The sequence below is a fragment of the Galleria mellonella genome, unplaced genomic scaffold (genome assembly GCF_026898425.1).
Source record: "Galleria mellonella isolate WM207_F2 unplaced genomic scaffold, CSIRO_AGI_GalMel_v1 utg184, whole genome shotgun sequence".
Classification (NCBI taxonomy): Eukaryota; Metazoa; Arthropoda; class Insecta; order Lepidoptera; family Pyralidae; genus Galleria; species Galleria mellonella.
Genome location: NW_026442025.1, coordinates 7,999,043 through 8,018,143, shown reverse-complemented (window position 1 = coordinate 8,018,143; position 19,101 = coordinate 7,999,043). Strand labels below are relative to the sequence as shown.

Sequence of the window (19,101 nt, the reverse complement as noted above, 5' to 3'; positions counted from 1 at the left end):
CATCTCACTAGGTAGGAAGGGTTGCTAGTAATGTGGGCTAAGGGTTCCATTGCTAGCAAGGTACCTAACAAGGTTGACCTCTACGTGGTCCCCCTTGAAAACCATCATGGTGAAGTCCAAGTCTATTCATCACGATAGGCTAACTGACTTGCCTTTTCATTGTCACCTATCATCCTTCACCGGTGCCCCGCCGGTGTACACCGTTAGCGTGTACGAGATTACCATATCCATTATCATCCAATAAAAGAAAAACATACCACCAATATTAGAAATGTGAAAGTTTGTAAAAATATTTGTAAACAGTTGAACGAATTAAAATGAAATTTGGTACATGTATAAGGTGTTTTAAAACATAGAATAGTGTATATACTCTTATATACATACACACATAAAACTGCTAATTATTTGAATCGACAGCACTATTAAATGAGAGCTGAAACCCGAATGATGTGGATTTAAACACTCTTAGAGCGTATTATCCAGAGATTAAATCCTTCAACTTAATATATTTAATAATTGAAGTTGCTGACTTTATGCTTTTCAATAATATATTCGTACATGTGTATTTTAATTCATACGATTTTTAATATTCAATATATTACATTTTATACCATCCAAATTCTTTAACACCATACCAGTTTAAGTCGCGAGACACGCGCCGAAGTTTAACAGCTCATCCCTTCACAAGCGACTATTCATTTTCTTTTGTAACCTCCCCTCCATTCGGATATTGAAAGCTAGGGCGGGGGTGAAAAATTCAATGAGCGACACGTTATCGGCATGACTTGGTATCAGACAATGAGACCATACATCAAGGTAACTGCTTTTAAGCTTTCAATCACCTCGTCTGATTGAAAAATAAATTGCTTATTACTTTAACATTAATTTGTTATTCCCTCTTTACAATCTAATCATTTTCGGTATCTAAAGAGGATTTAGAAAGAATAAAGAAGTTTACTATTTTTTGATACGGCGTGTCAAAAAATGGGTTCAGTGGTGATTTAACACTCATTGTGCCCTCGAAATTTAGAACTTTTATATACGAGTACATAACAAATGTATTAATAACGGTGATGTCTTCCTTCTATTCCTTATTAAGGACATAGGGCTCGTAGAAGAGACATTCATTTTTGAGGGTCTTGAGCAATAAATTCTGATTCTTCCCAGCTGAGACCGGTTGATACATATTTGCCAACCGGTCGTTTTCACATTGTTTTAGAGCAGCCATGTCTTTTTTGTCATCTACTTGCCTCTGAAGACTGCTTGGATATTGCCTGTTCTGCAAACTTAACAAATGTATTAGTAAAAACAAAATGGTTCATTGAAATAATATAACTAACATTATACAAGTAAAAGCGAAACTGCTAAGAAATAACAATTTAATAATTATTTAAAAAAGAACTCAATCTACAATTTCAATAAACATTTGTCGTTTGACATTATTTAATTTTAAACTTTATGAATCAGAAATAAATTGTCTTAAAATGGCCGAGCGACAAAACTCAGTTTTCAATCTCAATGTCGGATACTACGTTGTTGCGTATAATTGAAACTGCGCCTCCCTCACAACAGAGGAAAAGTGAATTTAGTGGCGGGGCCTCTTTTTTTAGAAATGGCCCTTAATATTATTTCTTTTGTTGGCGAAATTGGGAATTATATGGTTTAGTGCGTAAAAGAAATAAAGGCGGCATTAACGCGATGTTATGACGTACGATCCGTAATATTTTCTCTTGTTCCCCGTATTGTTTCGTGTTATTTGATGAAGTGTTCATATATGAAGGAAACAATGCACGCTTAGGAATTGTTTGTAAATGTTTTTAATTGTACTGGGTCAGTAACAGAGTTGTTTGAAGGTAAATATTGTATTTGCAAATGTACTTATGTACACTGTACGAGTAAAGCGAATATTTAAAGCAATGTTTCACAATATGCGGTGTTACTTATCGTTATTTACCTGAAATAAGCTTATGTGTATATTAGGAATAGTTACATGTTTGTTTTATAAATTAATGTAAATATAATAAAGTTAAAGGAAGAGAGTAAATTTACATTTTGCCCTGATATCTCATAGTATGCTAGAACGACAGCACGTGAAGGGTTACGAGTACAACATATTTATAACCGTCTTAAAAAACAAGGTTCTCAATTAGATTGTATTTCATTTTTATGTTTATTACCTCATAACTGTGTTAGCTGTAAACGAATTAAGAAAATTATTTTTCTATCTGAAAGAATATATTTATATATTGGTTCCATAGAATATTTATTTCAATATTCAGTAGTTTAAATTATAAATCTTTAATAACTGGTTTTCTACAACTGAAATAGGTTTTTTTGTGGACTGCAATCTTAATTGTGTAAACAAAGGTGTCATGTCTATAGCTGACAGTACTAGTTACAGTTAGTTAGAATTATTGGCTTATTTACTATTTCCTTATCAGATAAGAAAATTGAGTAAATACTTATATTTATATTAATATCTAAAATTGTCTTTCTGTTCATTATTTTTGCCTCAGTCCCCTCATATTTCAAGAGTATTTTCTTAGTTATTCTAAAAACATTCCTTTTGTTCAATTTCATTATTTTCCTATTGTGTATAAAGATTAATTTCGTGATTGTGGCTTCCTTTAATGTTGTCCAATTGTGGAGTAACGTAACGAAAACATTGCTGAAATGTAAAAGAAAAATCTAACCAAAATTTTTGTTTTATAAAAATTACAGTCAAAAAAGATAAATTAAAATAATTAACTATTGTCAACTCATAATACTCTAATAATTGAAGGATTAGGTCAATTTGAGCGAGCAAGAAAGAAAGTGTTTTATTGGTATGAAAATAGAATGGTAGTCCTACCTGCGCTATCGAGATACGCTGACAAGGGTACTAGTGAAGAGTTGGCCTGTCGTGATTATCAGGAATTTACTGCGATCGTTTTGCAGTGGAGACCGCATAGTGGTCGATCTTATAGGATACATTGCTAGCAATGGGGCCATTAATCCCCAATTACTTATTCCCCACTCAAAAAGTGGCCATGCTATAATCTGAAATGGTACTATAACTGTGATAATACGGGTATCTAAATATTGTTAACAATTACAAAAATATGGTAGAAACAAGCATAACGGGAAGCCATATATTAAGCTAAAAGCAACCTCTATCAAGCTTATTTGGACGGAGAGAAGCAATTTGATAGGCCTAAATTAATTAATTAAGTATTAAATTACTTTAAGAAATAAACACGTACACTTTATATGTATTTTGCATTGAGAGGGATTCACTGTAATTTCAGGGATAGATAAAGTCAAAATAATAATGTTTTAAGGTGACTCACACCTTTATTGCTTTACTCAGTGTATTAAATTTAACGATTGTTTGTTTACTAGCAATGCAAAGTTTTTTAGATTAAATAAGTTGAATACGTAGTCAGTTTTTAATAGAGAGAGACTTTGTACATTAGTCATCGGCTTGGGTACATCTGTCCCACTAGTATTTATGTCGTGAAGCAGTTATTAACCAACTGACAGGTTTATTTTTCCTTTACGGGATAAAAACTATCATATACCTCAAGTCTGAACAAGCAATATATATTTACAAAATTTCATTGAAATCGGTTAAGCGTTTTTGGAGGTTAGCGGGAACAAACATCATGACATGGATTTTTTATGTCTTAAAGATATGTTATGCTAAATATGGGCATGCCGTTCCCCACAGCGGTAATTGTCGACAAATATCTCTGACTACCATATCGTGCTATACGTTCTAAAATATATTATTTTATAATAGGACAAAGCTATCGGTGTTTAAATTCGGAAGCTATTTCATAATTTCAAAAATGGAACGGATATATTATAAATTTTAAATGTCAGATATCATATGCACATAAAATAGATCCTATTTATATGGCCGTACTTAACAATTTTAAAAAAGGAACGAAGATATAGAGATTTATTATAAATTTGAGATAAAATACATCTAATAGATCCGCAAAGTTCTGAAATTTAAAGAGTCCAGTGAAAATCAGATACCCCTTTTGACTGACGTGGAATGGATAAAGGGCTTGCAGATAACCCTATCCGCGGCCACATAAATCACTTTACGCATGTCGAACCTTTCACCGGGACGTGCCACTCAATTTAGGATTTCTCGCTTTTTTTTTATTTATTTTTTTACCGGCCTGACATTCTTTATAAAATGTCAATATCTCACGTATTTTTTTTTGTGGTATATTTCTGATGACCTTCGTAACGCATGTACGCACATAACCTAAATGCGGTTGCTAGGTTCGATTTTCGGTCGAATTCAATTTAGGAAATTATTATTTATTCATTTTATTTATATTCTTTTGATATATTACTTTTATTAATGATTCAAGTGTTTTGAATTTCGAAGTTATTTTAAAAGAAGATTCTGGGATTTGTATATATATTTTTTTTAATGTTACGCAATATTATCAAAAGGTTATTATTATTTTATATCCCATAATATTCCATATTCATTTTATGATGATTGCGCAGCTGCCATTTTCCACGTTCACGCGTATTCCTAAATGGGCCACGACGTCAAAAGTTATAATTCAAAAACTTAAAATACCGCGGAGGGTTGCGTCAAGAAACGTTTAAGTGAAATTTTAGCTCCATAACTAATGCCAAACGTAGCAGCCGCACTCAAATATGGTAGGTCGCAATTCACAACGTCAAAAGTCATAACTCAAAAACGTCAAATTTCGCGGCGCTCCGTTTAACGATCTCCGTCCGCATCAGGAAACGGTTAAGTGAAATTTAGTAACATAGTGGTTTTTACCTGACCGGAACATTTGTCATTGCGGATGGCGCTAAGAGCCGCGGGGGATGGTCTGTCCACTTGATAAATGACCCTATCTAATGTGGCCTCTTTTCACTAACTTGTAACAGTACAAAGTATAAAGTATCGGATGACGTTGAGTTACGACGAGTTAGGTTTTTACCTGACTGTCAAAGAAAGTGGGGTATTGTCGTTTAGCTGTATGCGTTTATGTACAATTACACTTAAATGAAAAATATTTCTTTACTAATATCCTGTTAATATTATGAATTCGAAAATTTGTAACAACAAATGGATTATATATTATAATATTATCTATTACTTTTAAAACTTTAAAAAAGCTGAATGAAATTTAGAACAGGGGCAAGATATATCTTAACTTACCACATAGATTTTATATACTAAATCACGCAGGCAAAGTCAAGGAATACATTTGTTTATTTGCTGTTTCTCAGCGGTTTAATTGCTCAACCGATCGATTATAATGTTAGTATACGAGTACATATTTAAGATGGAAAAGGACAGACTTCTTCGTCCTAATTAATCAATAATACATTAATCACTTTTCTCTCTCGAAATCCATAAGTCGAGTGGGCCTGATGGTATTCCTCCAATTGTGCTTAGGACGTGCGCACCAGAGTTGGCTCCGGTTCTTACGCGTCTTTTTCGGCTTAGCTACTCATCGGGCATAGTCCCAAAGTTTTGGAAGACTGCTCTGGTGCATCCGATCCCTAAAAAGGGAGATCGCTCAGATCCAGCTAACTATAGGCCCATAGCTATTACTTCCTTATTCTCGAAGGTTATGGAATCCATCATTAACCGTCAACTGCTCCGGTACCTAGAAGAGCACCGGCTGATCTGTGATCGCCAGTATGGCTTTCGACGGGGACGTTCGGCCGGTGATCTTTTAGCTTACTTAACACACCGATGGGCAGTGGCAATCGAGAGTAAGGGAGAGGCCTTAGCAGTTAGTCTGGATATTGCGAAGGCCTTTGATCGGGTGTGGCATAGAGCGCTGCTTTCAAAGCTACCTTCATTTGGGTTGCCTGCGAGACTGTGCATTTGGGTCGCCAGTTTTCTCAAGGAACGTAGCATTAAGGTCGTAGTCGACGGTGCATGCTCTGATTTAAAACCTTTGAATGCTGGTGTCCCGCAAGGCTGTGTACTATCTCCGACTCTGTTTCTTCTGCATATCAATGATATGTTACAGATAAGTAATATTCATTGCTATGCGGACGACAGTACAGGAGATACATTATATACCGGTCATGCAAAGATCTCGCGGGCACATACCGATGAGTGCCGGAATAGACTTGTGTCTGAAATCGAAACTTCACTCCATCAAGTTTCGATCTGGGGTGAACAAAATCTTGTCCAATTTAACCCCAAAAAGACACAAGTCTGCGCGTTTACCGCAAAAAAGACGCCGTTTGTCGTATCTCCTCACTTTCAGGGCACTTCCCTTGATAAAAAGTCAAGTCTAGGAATTCTGGGCGTTGATATATCTTGCGACGTCCAGTTTTGCGGTCATCTGGAGGAGAAGGCTAAGATAGCTTCCAAAAAGTTAGGAGTGCTCAATAGGGTGAGACGATATTTCATGCCAGAACACCGCCTGAAATTATATAAAGCCCAAGTCAGGCCGCATATGGAATACTGTTCTCACCTGTGGGCAGGAGCGCCACAGTACCAACTCCTTCCGTTAGACCGCATTCAAAGTCGGGCGGCTCGAATTATCGATAGTCAACGCCTTACTGTCCGACTTGACCCATTGAAACTGCGCAGAGATGTTGCGTCTCTGTGCATCTTCTACCGAATTTATCATGGGGAGTGTTCTGAGGAATTGTTCGGATTGATACCTGCTGCTGATTTTCACCACCGTACAACCCGCCACAAACTAAAGTTTCATCCCAATCATCTGGACGAGTGGCGGTCTTCCACCGTGCGTTTTTCAAGGCACTTTCTTCCACGCACAACCATTCTTTGGAATCAACTTCCAGCAGCAGTATTTCCGAACCGATACGACAACATAACCTTCAAGAAAAGAGTATATTCCTTTTTAAAAGGCCGGCAGCACACCTGCAATGCCGCTGGTGTTGTGGGTGATCATGGGCGGCGGTAGTCACTTACCATCAGGTGAGCCGCACGCTCGTTTGCCCCCTGTGTTGTAAAAAAAAAAAAAAAAAAAAAATCACGAAGATGAAGTTGCGGTTAAAACTAGCATATTGACTAGAGGGAGATCTTTTACAAGTCATCCAAATGGTATCTTTAAGAAACCCCTATTTCTGCCGTGAAGCAGCTACGATTACATGGTGATGTTTTAGTTTGAAGTTTGTGTTTGGCACAAAATTACAAAGTACGAAGCTATAACATCGTCGTCCTCAGGAATGGCAATCCATTCCAATAGTTCTGTGATGACCACAGTACTGTTCACATCTCTAGATACCAATTATTATTGCTTTGTGAGTCGGACCGTGAGCATATTTGTCAATCTAAGTATCACAATAAAAAGTTTTAAATATAACTAGATAGAAGCATGGAAAAAATCTTCTAGCCTAAATTCTTCAGGGATAGAAGCTCAAATTAATGTACATAAGTTTATGTTATTTTTTTATACTATGTCCATATGCATATATAAAGAGAAATGAACAAACACATTGCGTTTTGCCACTTCCAACAATTGTATCGAATTCATCCGAAAGTCTTCTTCAGGGGGTGTACGGCGCTTTGCGTCACAGCGTCTTGTCACGCATTGTGGGCCGCAGCTCGCATACCCGTGATGACGTCGGTGCGTACGGAGGTGGGGGCGTTGTTGGAGATGAGTTCATTAATTTCCCATTATATATGTATATAGACAATGTACACAAAATTGTAATGATAGATAATAATATTTTATTTTTATACCGTCAAATCCATACTAAATATTATCTCTGTGAAAGAATGTCCCATCATGTACTCTATGTAGTAATTTCATATTTCATTTTGTGTAATAAAAGTATTTTCTTCTTTGTTCTAGAATTGCTTCGAGATTATTATAAGGAGCGTGGCTCTTAAAAGGTATGATCTTTTATTAAATTAGTAAGATAGGAAGTATAAAGATAAAGTAAGTAAGAAGATACTCTCTTTTTTTTTAATTCTGAAATTTTATTTAAAAAAAGAAAAAATATATATATGTATATATACATATATATATATATGTATATATATATATATATATATATATATATATATATATATATATATATATATATATATATACACGTATATAATATGTGCCCCACGGGAGGAAAGGCATTGTTAGTAATGGAGACCAAAAATCCCATTGCTAGCAATATACCTAACCAGGTCAACCTCCACGCGGTTCCCCCTGGAAACTATCATGGCTAATTCCTGGTGAATTCATCATGATAAGCTAACTGGCCTGTTTTCATTCTCATCGATCACCCTTCACTGGTGCTCCGCCAGCGTATCCCGTTAGCACGGGCGGGTACCATACCATTTTCAGCCAATAAAAAAAAATATGTCCCACGTCCACGGCCCACCTATATACGCTATTTCATTTTATTTAACCTTCTTCTACACTCGATTTCTAAACTAACCAGCAAAAGAAGCAAACGTTCATATTGTTGAAACCGCTTAAAACTATATTTATTTTTCACCGATTCCATAAAGTAGTATGTTCAAAACTACATATTTTTCTCTAGATATTAAACACATTTGTGCTGAAAGTCCTTTCATCTTTTCATTCCAATTGACCTATTTCCTATTGCAAAGTACATTTTAAGTCTGTCGTGAAGAGGAATGTGTCCCACTGATATACATATGTGGCATATCACTATATATAATAATGTCTTTGTCGGTCGATAAATTGATATGACATTTGTCGGATTATCGGACAGTATCAATTTGTGCAGCGTCTAGACATGCGTTCGGGTATTATTATTATGTTGTATTCTAGTTATAATTTTATGAGTGAGGTTATCATCGGCTGATTTGATGATGATGAAAGGTATCGTCATCATCTTATCAGCCACTAATTGCTCATTGCTGAACATAGGCTTCTCCCTGTTGGAGAGTTTTGCTAGGAGTTACCACGCTTGGCAGGCGGGTTAACAACCACAGTGGCTTTGGTGATGTTTTAAAAGACGCTACTGCCTAACTCTCAGTCATTAAGTTCCGCCTTAAAGAAAGTAGTGGTCTACTCTATACCGAGACCACACGGCTAAAACAAAAATAGACACTAATTTTCTTTTTTTTTTTAAAGTTAAAATTAGTTCCTTTTTGATATATTTGGCTTATTTACTCTATAGTCTTTTACTAGTGTCTACATTACTACTTATGCGTGGATTTTAATAGTAGATCAATGAAATAGTAACAAAATGTCATGTAATAATGACCTACTAAATAACGTATTAAGACACACCAGTTTTTGAATTAGACCTTTATGAATAAATCTTCAAAAAACGGTGTCAAAAAGTTAACTTAATTATTTAGATGAAATGTAATTATTTAATTTAAGTATATTTTAATGAAATAATTACATTAACTCGCATAAAACATGAAAGTACTGAGCTTCTAAGATGGTTCCAAAAACAATGAGTGGGCTATTAGAAATAATGACTTATAAAAACAAGCGGATAAGTTGTATTTCTTACAATTGAATAAAAAAAGTAAAGGCGAAATACATCACCGATATAAAAAATATAGTTATATAAAAATATATAGTTATTTATTAACTATATTTTAGGTATATTAATGGCATTCTGTGTTGACGACAGTAGACTGATTATAATGATGGTGATGAATATTTTTCCAAAATCTTTCTTGAACTCGTTGATTTTCATCTATGAAATCTTGCATAAATACAGAATTTTATTACAAAAATGAGTACACAAATGGAACTATAATAATTGATATGTCGTTTGAAAAAGAATAATGTAAATTGATTTAAAAAAAATATATTCGAATGGAGAAGACTTTTGAAAGAAGGTTGATAAAAATGTGTTAGAAATACATTGTACGCAGATAAATCTAAATTTATTTTCCATAAAAGCTACGGAGTAAAAGGTAACGTCCAGATGCATACAGGTCTTTTTCCTTTTGAGTTGAATATCTGTATATGTCATAGAAAATGAGATAAAATTATTAAATATCTATATTTAGATATTAAATTATCGATATACGAATATCTAATCTGTATTTTAATGTCTTGTGCAAGATTCTGACTAGCATATCGGGTTTGCAATGATGTCAAATGAAACTACACTAAATTGAATAAGATTTTAATTTGCTGTTTTCATGGATTACACATATGCCTACGAAGAAACACAATCAATAGAAAAATCAATAAGAATAGATATTTTACGCTTACCTTTTTATTAGAATATAGAAAAAAAAATCATTCGCAACTTGCTCATTTGCTAGGAATCGTAGATTAAATAATTTAAGAATGTATTCTATAAAAAAATCGACTTCAATTGTGTCAAAACTATTTTGATTTAAAAACTAAACTACTAAATCTATTCTTATGACGTTTTTGGGACCTATCTGTAAGTATATTCTTTCAGATAAAAAAGAATTTTCCAACACGGTTTATGACTGACGCAGTTAATAAATATACAACCGAAAATACCATACAAAAAATATAACCGATTTGAGAACGTTCTTCTTTTTAAACTCGGTTGATAAATTAATTACACAAATAACATTTTTCAATTCCTAACTAGGTACTTATTGCTTTTATCCTATTTAATCCAATTCGATATTTAAATCAATCCATTAAAATGTTTTAACTTCTTTCATTGTTATTCAACAATAAGTACCGTTATTGTTGTCCAGCATTCTGTTTCAATAGTTCGTTTAAATTTACAAGCAATTTCGTTCATTCAGCTTGTTTAATCTAGGTATAAGTAAATAGCTATTACGTGTTACGTCGATTGAACGCCGACAATGTTAACTACATGTGGTTTGTTTCTATGTAACTTAATGAAACTGTAAGCAAATAATTGTCCAGAGCATAAGCTGAAGTTCGATCAAAAATCAATTAATTGACTGAATATCTCATTTAAAGAGTGCATTATGGATATTTGGATAATACTTGATTGGTAAGTTTTCATTCGGTTCTATTAAAATGTTTAATAAATTGTTTACTATTCTAAGTTGTATAAAAAATAGATTATATATAATTTCATCATCATCATCATCATCGTATCAGCCTTTAACTGTCCACTGCTGTACGTAAGCCTTTCCCTTGGGGGGTTTACTAGTAGTTGCCACGCTTGGCAGGCGAATTAGTAACCGCAGTTTGGATAATAGCTTTGGATAATGTTTTAAGAGGGACACTGCTGCCCATCCCTCATCCTCCTTTAGTCTCCTCTTACGATACCCACGGGAAAGAAAAAGGGTGGCCTATTCCATGTCGGGACCACTCGGAAAATTTATGATTTATATTCGGGTATTAAGCAATGCGATTTCAGATAAATAGTAGCTACATATTTAAGAAAATTTATTGATCAAATGCATACGTACAGAACGTAGACTGAATGCTTATAGAATTCACTGATTACATCATATCTGCTCACATCTGAAAATCAGAGAATAGAAATCAGTAGATATAAATTTATAAAACATAAGTTGTCAGAATCAATTCCATCTACAAATTAAGGAAATCTACCAAAGGATTCTCATAAAACATCTCTTATTTTTGTATCATAAAGCACAATTTAAAACGGCGACTGTTTCGTTACATAATATTTTCAGATGATTTTTCTTCTTTTGCGGAAGAGTAATGTAATTTCTGTCCTTCCATTTATTGCTTGTGTAGAGAGACTAGCTTTTAGCCGCGACTTTGTTCGTATGATTGAGATACGTTCGTTGATTAATACAAAAGGTAGACTATGTTTTTCTAAATTCCATTACTTTTACTACTTACTCAATATATGTATATATACATAAAGTAAGAATTGTATAGTAGGTATATAGATTAATCGAGCCTTTATAAAATTATTAAACGAACTCAAGTAAACTCGAGTAAAGGTTTGCATATTATTAGGCAGTAATAATTTAGGTAAATCCTTTCTAGATTGTAAAGGAATTATTTGTAGTTATTTATTATAATACAAGCCTAAATTCATGTTATATTGTAGATCCGTCATTAACGTTTAACAAAATACAAAATGTTATCTTGAAAAGATTGTTTTTAATTCCGCTCTATTGAATAAAATAAATGCGTCTTATTGCGTTTATACACGTTTTACATTAAACGCAATTTGTTTGAACGTATGCATGTACATATTAGGTCCATGGTACTGCTCATGTCTACAGGCGATGGTTACCACTTTCTATCAGGTGGGCCGTCAGTATGTTTGCAATTCTAAGCTGCATAAAAAATAGAAACAAACCTATCCAGTACAGTACAAAATAATGCATAACCAAATAAAACAAGTGTATTAATAAATCCCGTTTATCAATTATAAATACCTATATAAAAATGAATATAAATTTTAAACAGTATTCTATCTAAAATACACAACCCAAAGTATTCACGATTCTGTCACCAATATCGTCCAGTTCAAACGGTTTGAACTCAAAAGGCTTCATTAACACCGTTACGTTCCTATACAAATTTGTTAACGCGGGGTAGAATTAACATTAAATAAACAAATTATCAGGACCGTCCGCACTTTGTTGCAGGTCCAACAGGTGTTCTAATTTAAAATCCAAATAAACATAAACGTCGGGAACTCGGTAAATGGCCGCCATTAGGTACAGTCTGCAAAAATTTGTGTTGCATAAAAATTACTTGGTATCGATTTATTATTCGATACTCCAATTAGGAACACGAATAATCTTACTAATAAACAAATTACAAAGTTCCAATAGTTATTCTAATTTAAATAACAAATAAAGGACGAAAACTTCGTAATTAGTTGTTAGGTACAATTTGCAAAGGAGTAATTGCGTAATAATAACGGAAATCAATAAAATTGATTAATAATTTGATTGCCATTACAAACATACTTTAAATAAACAAATTATCTAACAGTGTTCTAATGTAATTTTTTATTGACATCATCATTAATAACGTCAATTATAAACAATTAATCGATTCCAATTAGTAATGTTTTATGTACTATTCCATATATTCCACAATAAACGCCAAGCTACACTATATCTTGTTTTCTTTAAATTAAATTATTATGTATATATATATATATATATATATATATATATATATATATATATATATATATATATATATATATTAAAATTTCCAATTAGCTATTGTTTGTTTCGATAATACTGCATCAATTTTTAAACTGTTATCTTTTAAACTACATGAAACTTTATATCTATATTCTCCATTAAATTTGATTACTAGGACCACATAATACAACTGGTAGTCAAATACATTCCGATGTATTTGACCCTTAATAAATTGCATTAAGGTTGCTAAGGGACTGAATTTTACTTTATGGATTGTACTTTGGAAGAGTAAGGACATTCGGAACCAAATTAGAATCCCAATGGCCTTTTTAAATTTAGAATAGGATTAAAATCGAGGAAGAGCATGTCGAACAAGCTTTAATAGGTTTCGTAGCTACGTTTTTAAATCATTCGAAAGAAAATGTTAGATCTCCCATCTGCAATGGATTCAAGTATGATTAGTGAAATGTGATCATTTATGGTGATATTAGATTAACCATTAATGTAAGCGTTTATTATAATATTAGAAACATATTGGACAAATGTCTCCGACTACATCTGGGTTTACATTTAAGAGCATTTTTGGTTTTTAAATAATATATTTTATATTCTTAATTATATTTTCCGTACTTTTTTATTATATATTAAATTCGATAAGATGTTAGCTAAGATGTATATTATAGTACATTTATGGTATTATCATATCATCTACGGTATTTTATTGTTTATAATTTATGATACTAGCCGTTTCCCGTGGCGTTGCCCGCTTCTAACGATGTAGTTCCCGTTTATCATTCCCATTGGAACTTTTCATAAATTCGGTCTTATATTGGAGTATATGCTTAAATAATAATTACGTACCTAATACCTTATTAAATTTCAGCTAATTCAACTGATCAGTTATTTTATAGCATTTTGTATATAATTCTTTGGATTGATATATTTTTTTATTTATGAACCGATTGAAATAAAACAAATACTTATGTTAATTGAAGCAAACCGCAACGCATTAGTGAAAACCGCATTCTAATCGGTTAAGTCATTTCTGAGATTAGCGTGCACAAGCGTACAGACAAACATTTTAAAAATCATTGTTTTGGGTTCTATTGCGTTCATAAAACCCCTCTATAATAGTTTTTCTTATATATCTTCTATGTACATACAGCAATCAGTTACGATTTTATTATATGTATTTATTACAGTAGACAAATTAGAGACAATGTGAGCGAAGGTAAACTTATCTCTAAGAAGGTCTTCCAGTCAACCTAACGCTATGGCATAGAAAGTAATAAGTATGCTTTAAATCTAAAATGAAGTTTCCAGTACGAAATATTCCTATCATCGATATTTGAAGTAATTTCCTTCCATCTTTTCTAGACGTGGAACTCTTGCATACGGCATGGGAATAGTCGGCTATTGGTGAAATATAGAAAATATATAAGCTACTGAAATAAATTATTTAAATATGTATTGAGTATAACGGGAAACAGGTACTAAGTTAGTGCATCGTGTTAGCCGTGGATAGCTCGGGGCAATCTTCAGACCACGTCCTGCGAATAAGTGAAGTAAACCAATACAAAAGTACGATATCGATAAAAATATTTTAATACTTTTTTCGTATTATAAAATTCGAGTCGGTTTGTGAAAGATTTATCTGGATTTATTAAGTGGATATATATGTGATAGCATGTTTATTTGTTATCTATCAAGCTAATGATACTACCTATCAACACGATATTTGACATAAATATTGTATTTGGCCTAAAGCAGTTACTTAATTAATGAATATGTTAATTATTTTGATATAATGTAATGTATCTTGAATGTAATGTAACCCAATTAATTGACTGGATTATTTCTAATTTGTATATTCATGTGTTATTATTAATTAATTATGTTGCCACTGTAAAATATTCTATGTGACATTCGGTTTTTGTTTGTGTTCATAGCATAATTAAATGAATATTATATGCCAGCTTCTGGTGAAGAGTGTGAACAGTATATAAATATTGCCTATGTACCTGTCTTTTTTTACTAATTTTCATGAAAAATAAATTTATTTGTATTTTATTTTTGCAGTACATACATCACTTTTTAATTTATAAGTAAATTATTAGGTCTCAGCCACGTGAATGGAGTGACGGTCGCAGTTTGTATTTCCAAAAGCATATACGTATACATTAAAGGTTAAGTTCCATAAATTATATATATCGATATATATATTGAAATGTATATATCGATACTTTTAGTTATATATTGAACATCATTAATAAAAACATTAACTATACTTTATAAGCGAACTTAGATATCAATATTAGTATGTACCGCGAGCTTTATAAGTTAGTAATCCCTGTAGTATTAGAATTATTTATTTATTTTATTATAACCTATGTAGTCTAATTATAAAATTCAAACGTTACGTTCCATACACCATAAAATCTTTACATATTTTCATATCATATAATATAATATTGATATAATTTAATATAATGACTAGTAGAGAATGCCATCAGGCAGTAATTCCGCCCTGTAGACATGTTTTAATGTGTTCATAAGTATAAATAAAATATTTTTAGCTACATATTTACGTCTATGAATTAATATAAAAAGTGTCCAAAATGTTACATAAGAATATTACAATTTGTCTGTAAAATTTTATAAAAATCAATTCGTGGTGTGCTTAAGGTGTTTTATGTACAAACTATACAAAAATAATATATTTAAATATTATAAATTAGTGGTAGATACAGTAAAAAAGAAAATGTAAACAAATTTACCGACAATCTATACAGCGACTATTGCTTGTTTACGAATTGTCCAAACATTTCTGCATTTGCTGCAAGGTGGGAGATAGATGATGAGTTTTTAATACTTAATAATAAATTATGGTATTGTCATGAAAGCAGGTCAATTAGCCTATCTTGACGAAATTCACAAAAAAATTACCTCGACGGTTTTCAGGGAGAAGCGCATGGAAGTCGATTTGTTAGGGTATACTTGTATTGCTAGCAATGAGGCAGTTAGAGCACATCACCGACAATCCCTTTTCCCTGATACTTGTCTATGGCAATAGGTTCTCTAACTTATGTCGCACATTACTGATCTTGAAATGCCCCGCTATCGATACCCGTGAAATTCCGAAATCCATTTGTCAAGAAAGTTGTGATTGATTCAGTTTGTTCGTTAGCCATTATACAAACTTTGTATGGGTTTGTTTTCAGACCGAGGGTACCTAAGTTTTGAGGTCACCTTCACAAGGTCACTTGTCACATAATAAAACATTTTTTTTTATTTATCATTTATTTGTTTATTATAAGAGAAACCCTATTTCTAAGATGTAGTAAGTATGGATTACAACAATCACAATAACTATGAAGTATTTACTTTATTTATGCATTATTTTTTCTAATAAACAATATTATAACATAATACTGCCAATCTATTTTTTATGTATAAATTGTGCTTTCAAAAAACAATTTAACGACTGATATAATGACGATGATGATGACATAATCATACATTTAACCATACAAATTTATCAGACAATGTCAAAACGGTACTTAGGGAAGAAAAGGAATTATTAGTAATGAAATCTAACAGCTCTATTCATAATAATATACCGCATCAGGTCGACCTCCACGCGGTCACTTAAATTTAAAACCATTTAATTTTTATAGTTAAAACCATTACTTATTGTTATTAGAAATTATACTGCATCAAATCCAAATTATAATTCTATAGATTTACGGTATAATTAATATATAAATTTCCATAGTTGTTGTATTTATTTATTATTCAAAAACTACTGATCGGTGATGTGGGTAAATATTATAAAATACTTTTTATTATAGAAAAAGATTTTAATTCAAAGAAAAAATGTAAACAAAAATTTGCCTCGCAATATACTGAATATAAAATCAATTTTTGCTATTGGCATGTTCGTCTTAATCATTAAAATCTCTTTCTTATTAAGCATTCTCAATTTGAAAAAGTTTATTGGAGATTACTTTTTTTTTTTATTTTAATCCGAACCCGTTTAACCCCAGCGCAGGGAAGTGACTAGAAATTGATTAAAATTTTATTTCCACTCAACAAAAACTCATTCCACGTTAATAAAACCTTCAACTTACTCTCCGAAACGATCCGAAGCAATAAAAGTAACCCGAGCATTATTACAAAAATCTTTAATGCCTCTTAGTGGAAAAATTCACGAAAAGCGCTCTTCACACCTCATCGAAAAATAATAATCCTTTTCTCTGTCGAAACAAAGGGAAAGCCGCCGAAAGAAAATTAACAAAGTTTAATGAAAACATTCGGGGGGATCAACCCCCTCCGCTATAAAGGCGCAAACAGGTGTAAAAGTAAATAGATAGATGAATATAATGCCTAATATTCTCCAGGGAACGGCCCAGTAGGGACGGGAATAGAACATGTCGATTATATTATGTTATTTGCATTACTTTTATTTTTTTCATATTTATACTTCGTTATATTTATTTATATATGGAATTTACTTTATTAACAAATCCTGAATATATTCGTAAATTGACATTTAGATACTTTATTAAAGTAAATTTCATAATAAATTCTTTTTATAAATAAAAACATGACTTGTAAATGAGATATAACAATATGTTGTCAACCGATTTAAAAAGAAATAGGTTTCCAATTCGGTCGTGTTTTCTTTTATTTTTTACCTCATAATTCTGTCAGTTGTGAACTGATTTAGAAAATATTTTTTTTACCTTTAAGGTTATACTTACAAATTTTATCAGAATTAGTTTAAGACTTTAAATTTTAAATTAAAATTGGCTTTTCCACAATTGAAGACTTTTTTGTGAAACAATCTTAAATCATTACTCATTGTACTTGTTGTTGTTATAATGAACGTGATTTTTGAAAGTTTGCAAATATGTTTGGATATCAGGGATTTCGACAGTTCAATATTTATTACTTAATAATCATTAAGCGGCTGCACAGATTTGAATGAAATTACGTGCATAGATAGATTATATCCTAGATCAATATTAATATAGAATACTTTTGCCCTAAATCAAGCTAATCAAGTTGTATATATTTAAAATAAAGCTTACTAGCTTTATTTTAATTTATTTTAGTTCTAAATGTTTCTAGTTCAAACTTTACCAATATATGACTAATATACCCAAAAATATGACTTCATAACAGTAAAAGTGTACTTTTTTAAGGGATAATAATGGAATGGTAACCCCGCCTGTGCTATCGATATACACTGGCGGAGCACCAGTGAGGAATGAATAGTGAGGATGAAAAGGTCGGTCAATTATTCCATCATAACGAATTCAACGATAATTTAGTCGCGACGGTTTCCAGGGGAAACCGCGTGGAGGGCGGCCTGATAGTGTATATTGATAGCAATGGAGACTAACCTCCATTACTAACAATCTCTTCCCGCCAAAGGTGTGTACTAGCATTAGCACAAAAGGTAACGTATACGTACACGTATCTTGCAAGACACATTTTAAATTTGATTTATTTTATATTTGATGCTGTTCATACACATTCTTTCATATGGGTTCCATAATATCACATTTAAATATAAATAATAAAAAAAAAATATCGATATTTATCTCTTCACTATGTTCCTAATAAAAGATAATATACAAAGCGGAAGCTGGCCTTACTGCTTACAAAGGCGTCTCACAAAAAATATACATTCAAAATTTGGGACCTTTATTCGTTGGCCCAGTTGCGTTTTTACAGTACCTAAATAAGTTTCACAATAAAAATGTCGGTTGTTCAATTCCCTTTAACGTTCAATTATTTGGAATTTTATTGTACGACAAACAAAAAGGTTATATTTAATTTTCTACAATCGAGTGAAGGGTTGAATTATAATGTACAATGACAATGATGAAGGGGAACTTTTTATCGGCGCTCGTTGACCATTAATAAATTTACACTGTGCTTCATAAAGTTGAATTAGTGATGTAATTACCGACTAAAAGTAGTTGTAATCTAGTATCGATAAGAAAATGACGTTATCCATTATAATTACAGTTATAATTAGAGATAAATGTAACAATATAAATATTATGACAAAAAAAAAAGATTACAATTAT

General features: G+C 32.1%; 1 protein-coding gene across 4 annotated transcripts in view; it reads left to right on the top strand.

Moving 5' to 3' along the window:
- The window catches only part of LOC113512138 (brain tumor protein), a 588,229-nt gene that overhangs the window by 139,634 nt on the left and 429,494 nt on the right, over window positions 1-19,101 (top strand). For 3 of the 4 annotated variants that reach the window (XM_052893752.1, XM_052893753.1, XM_031909204.2), the window contains exon 2: window positions 7,812-7,852. The exons of the other annotated variant lie outside the window; for it this stretch is intronic. The gene's annotated coding sequence lies outside the window, so the exon portion shown is untranslated. The remainder of the gene's footprint in view (window positions 1-7,811; window positions 7,853-19,101) is intronic. 4 annotated transcript variants of the gene reach the window in all.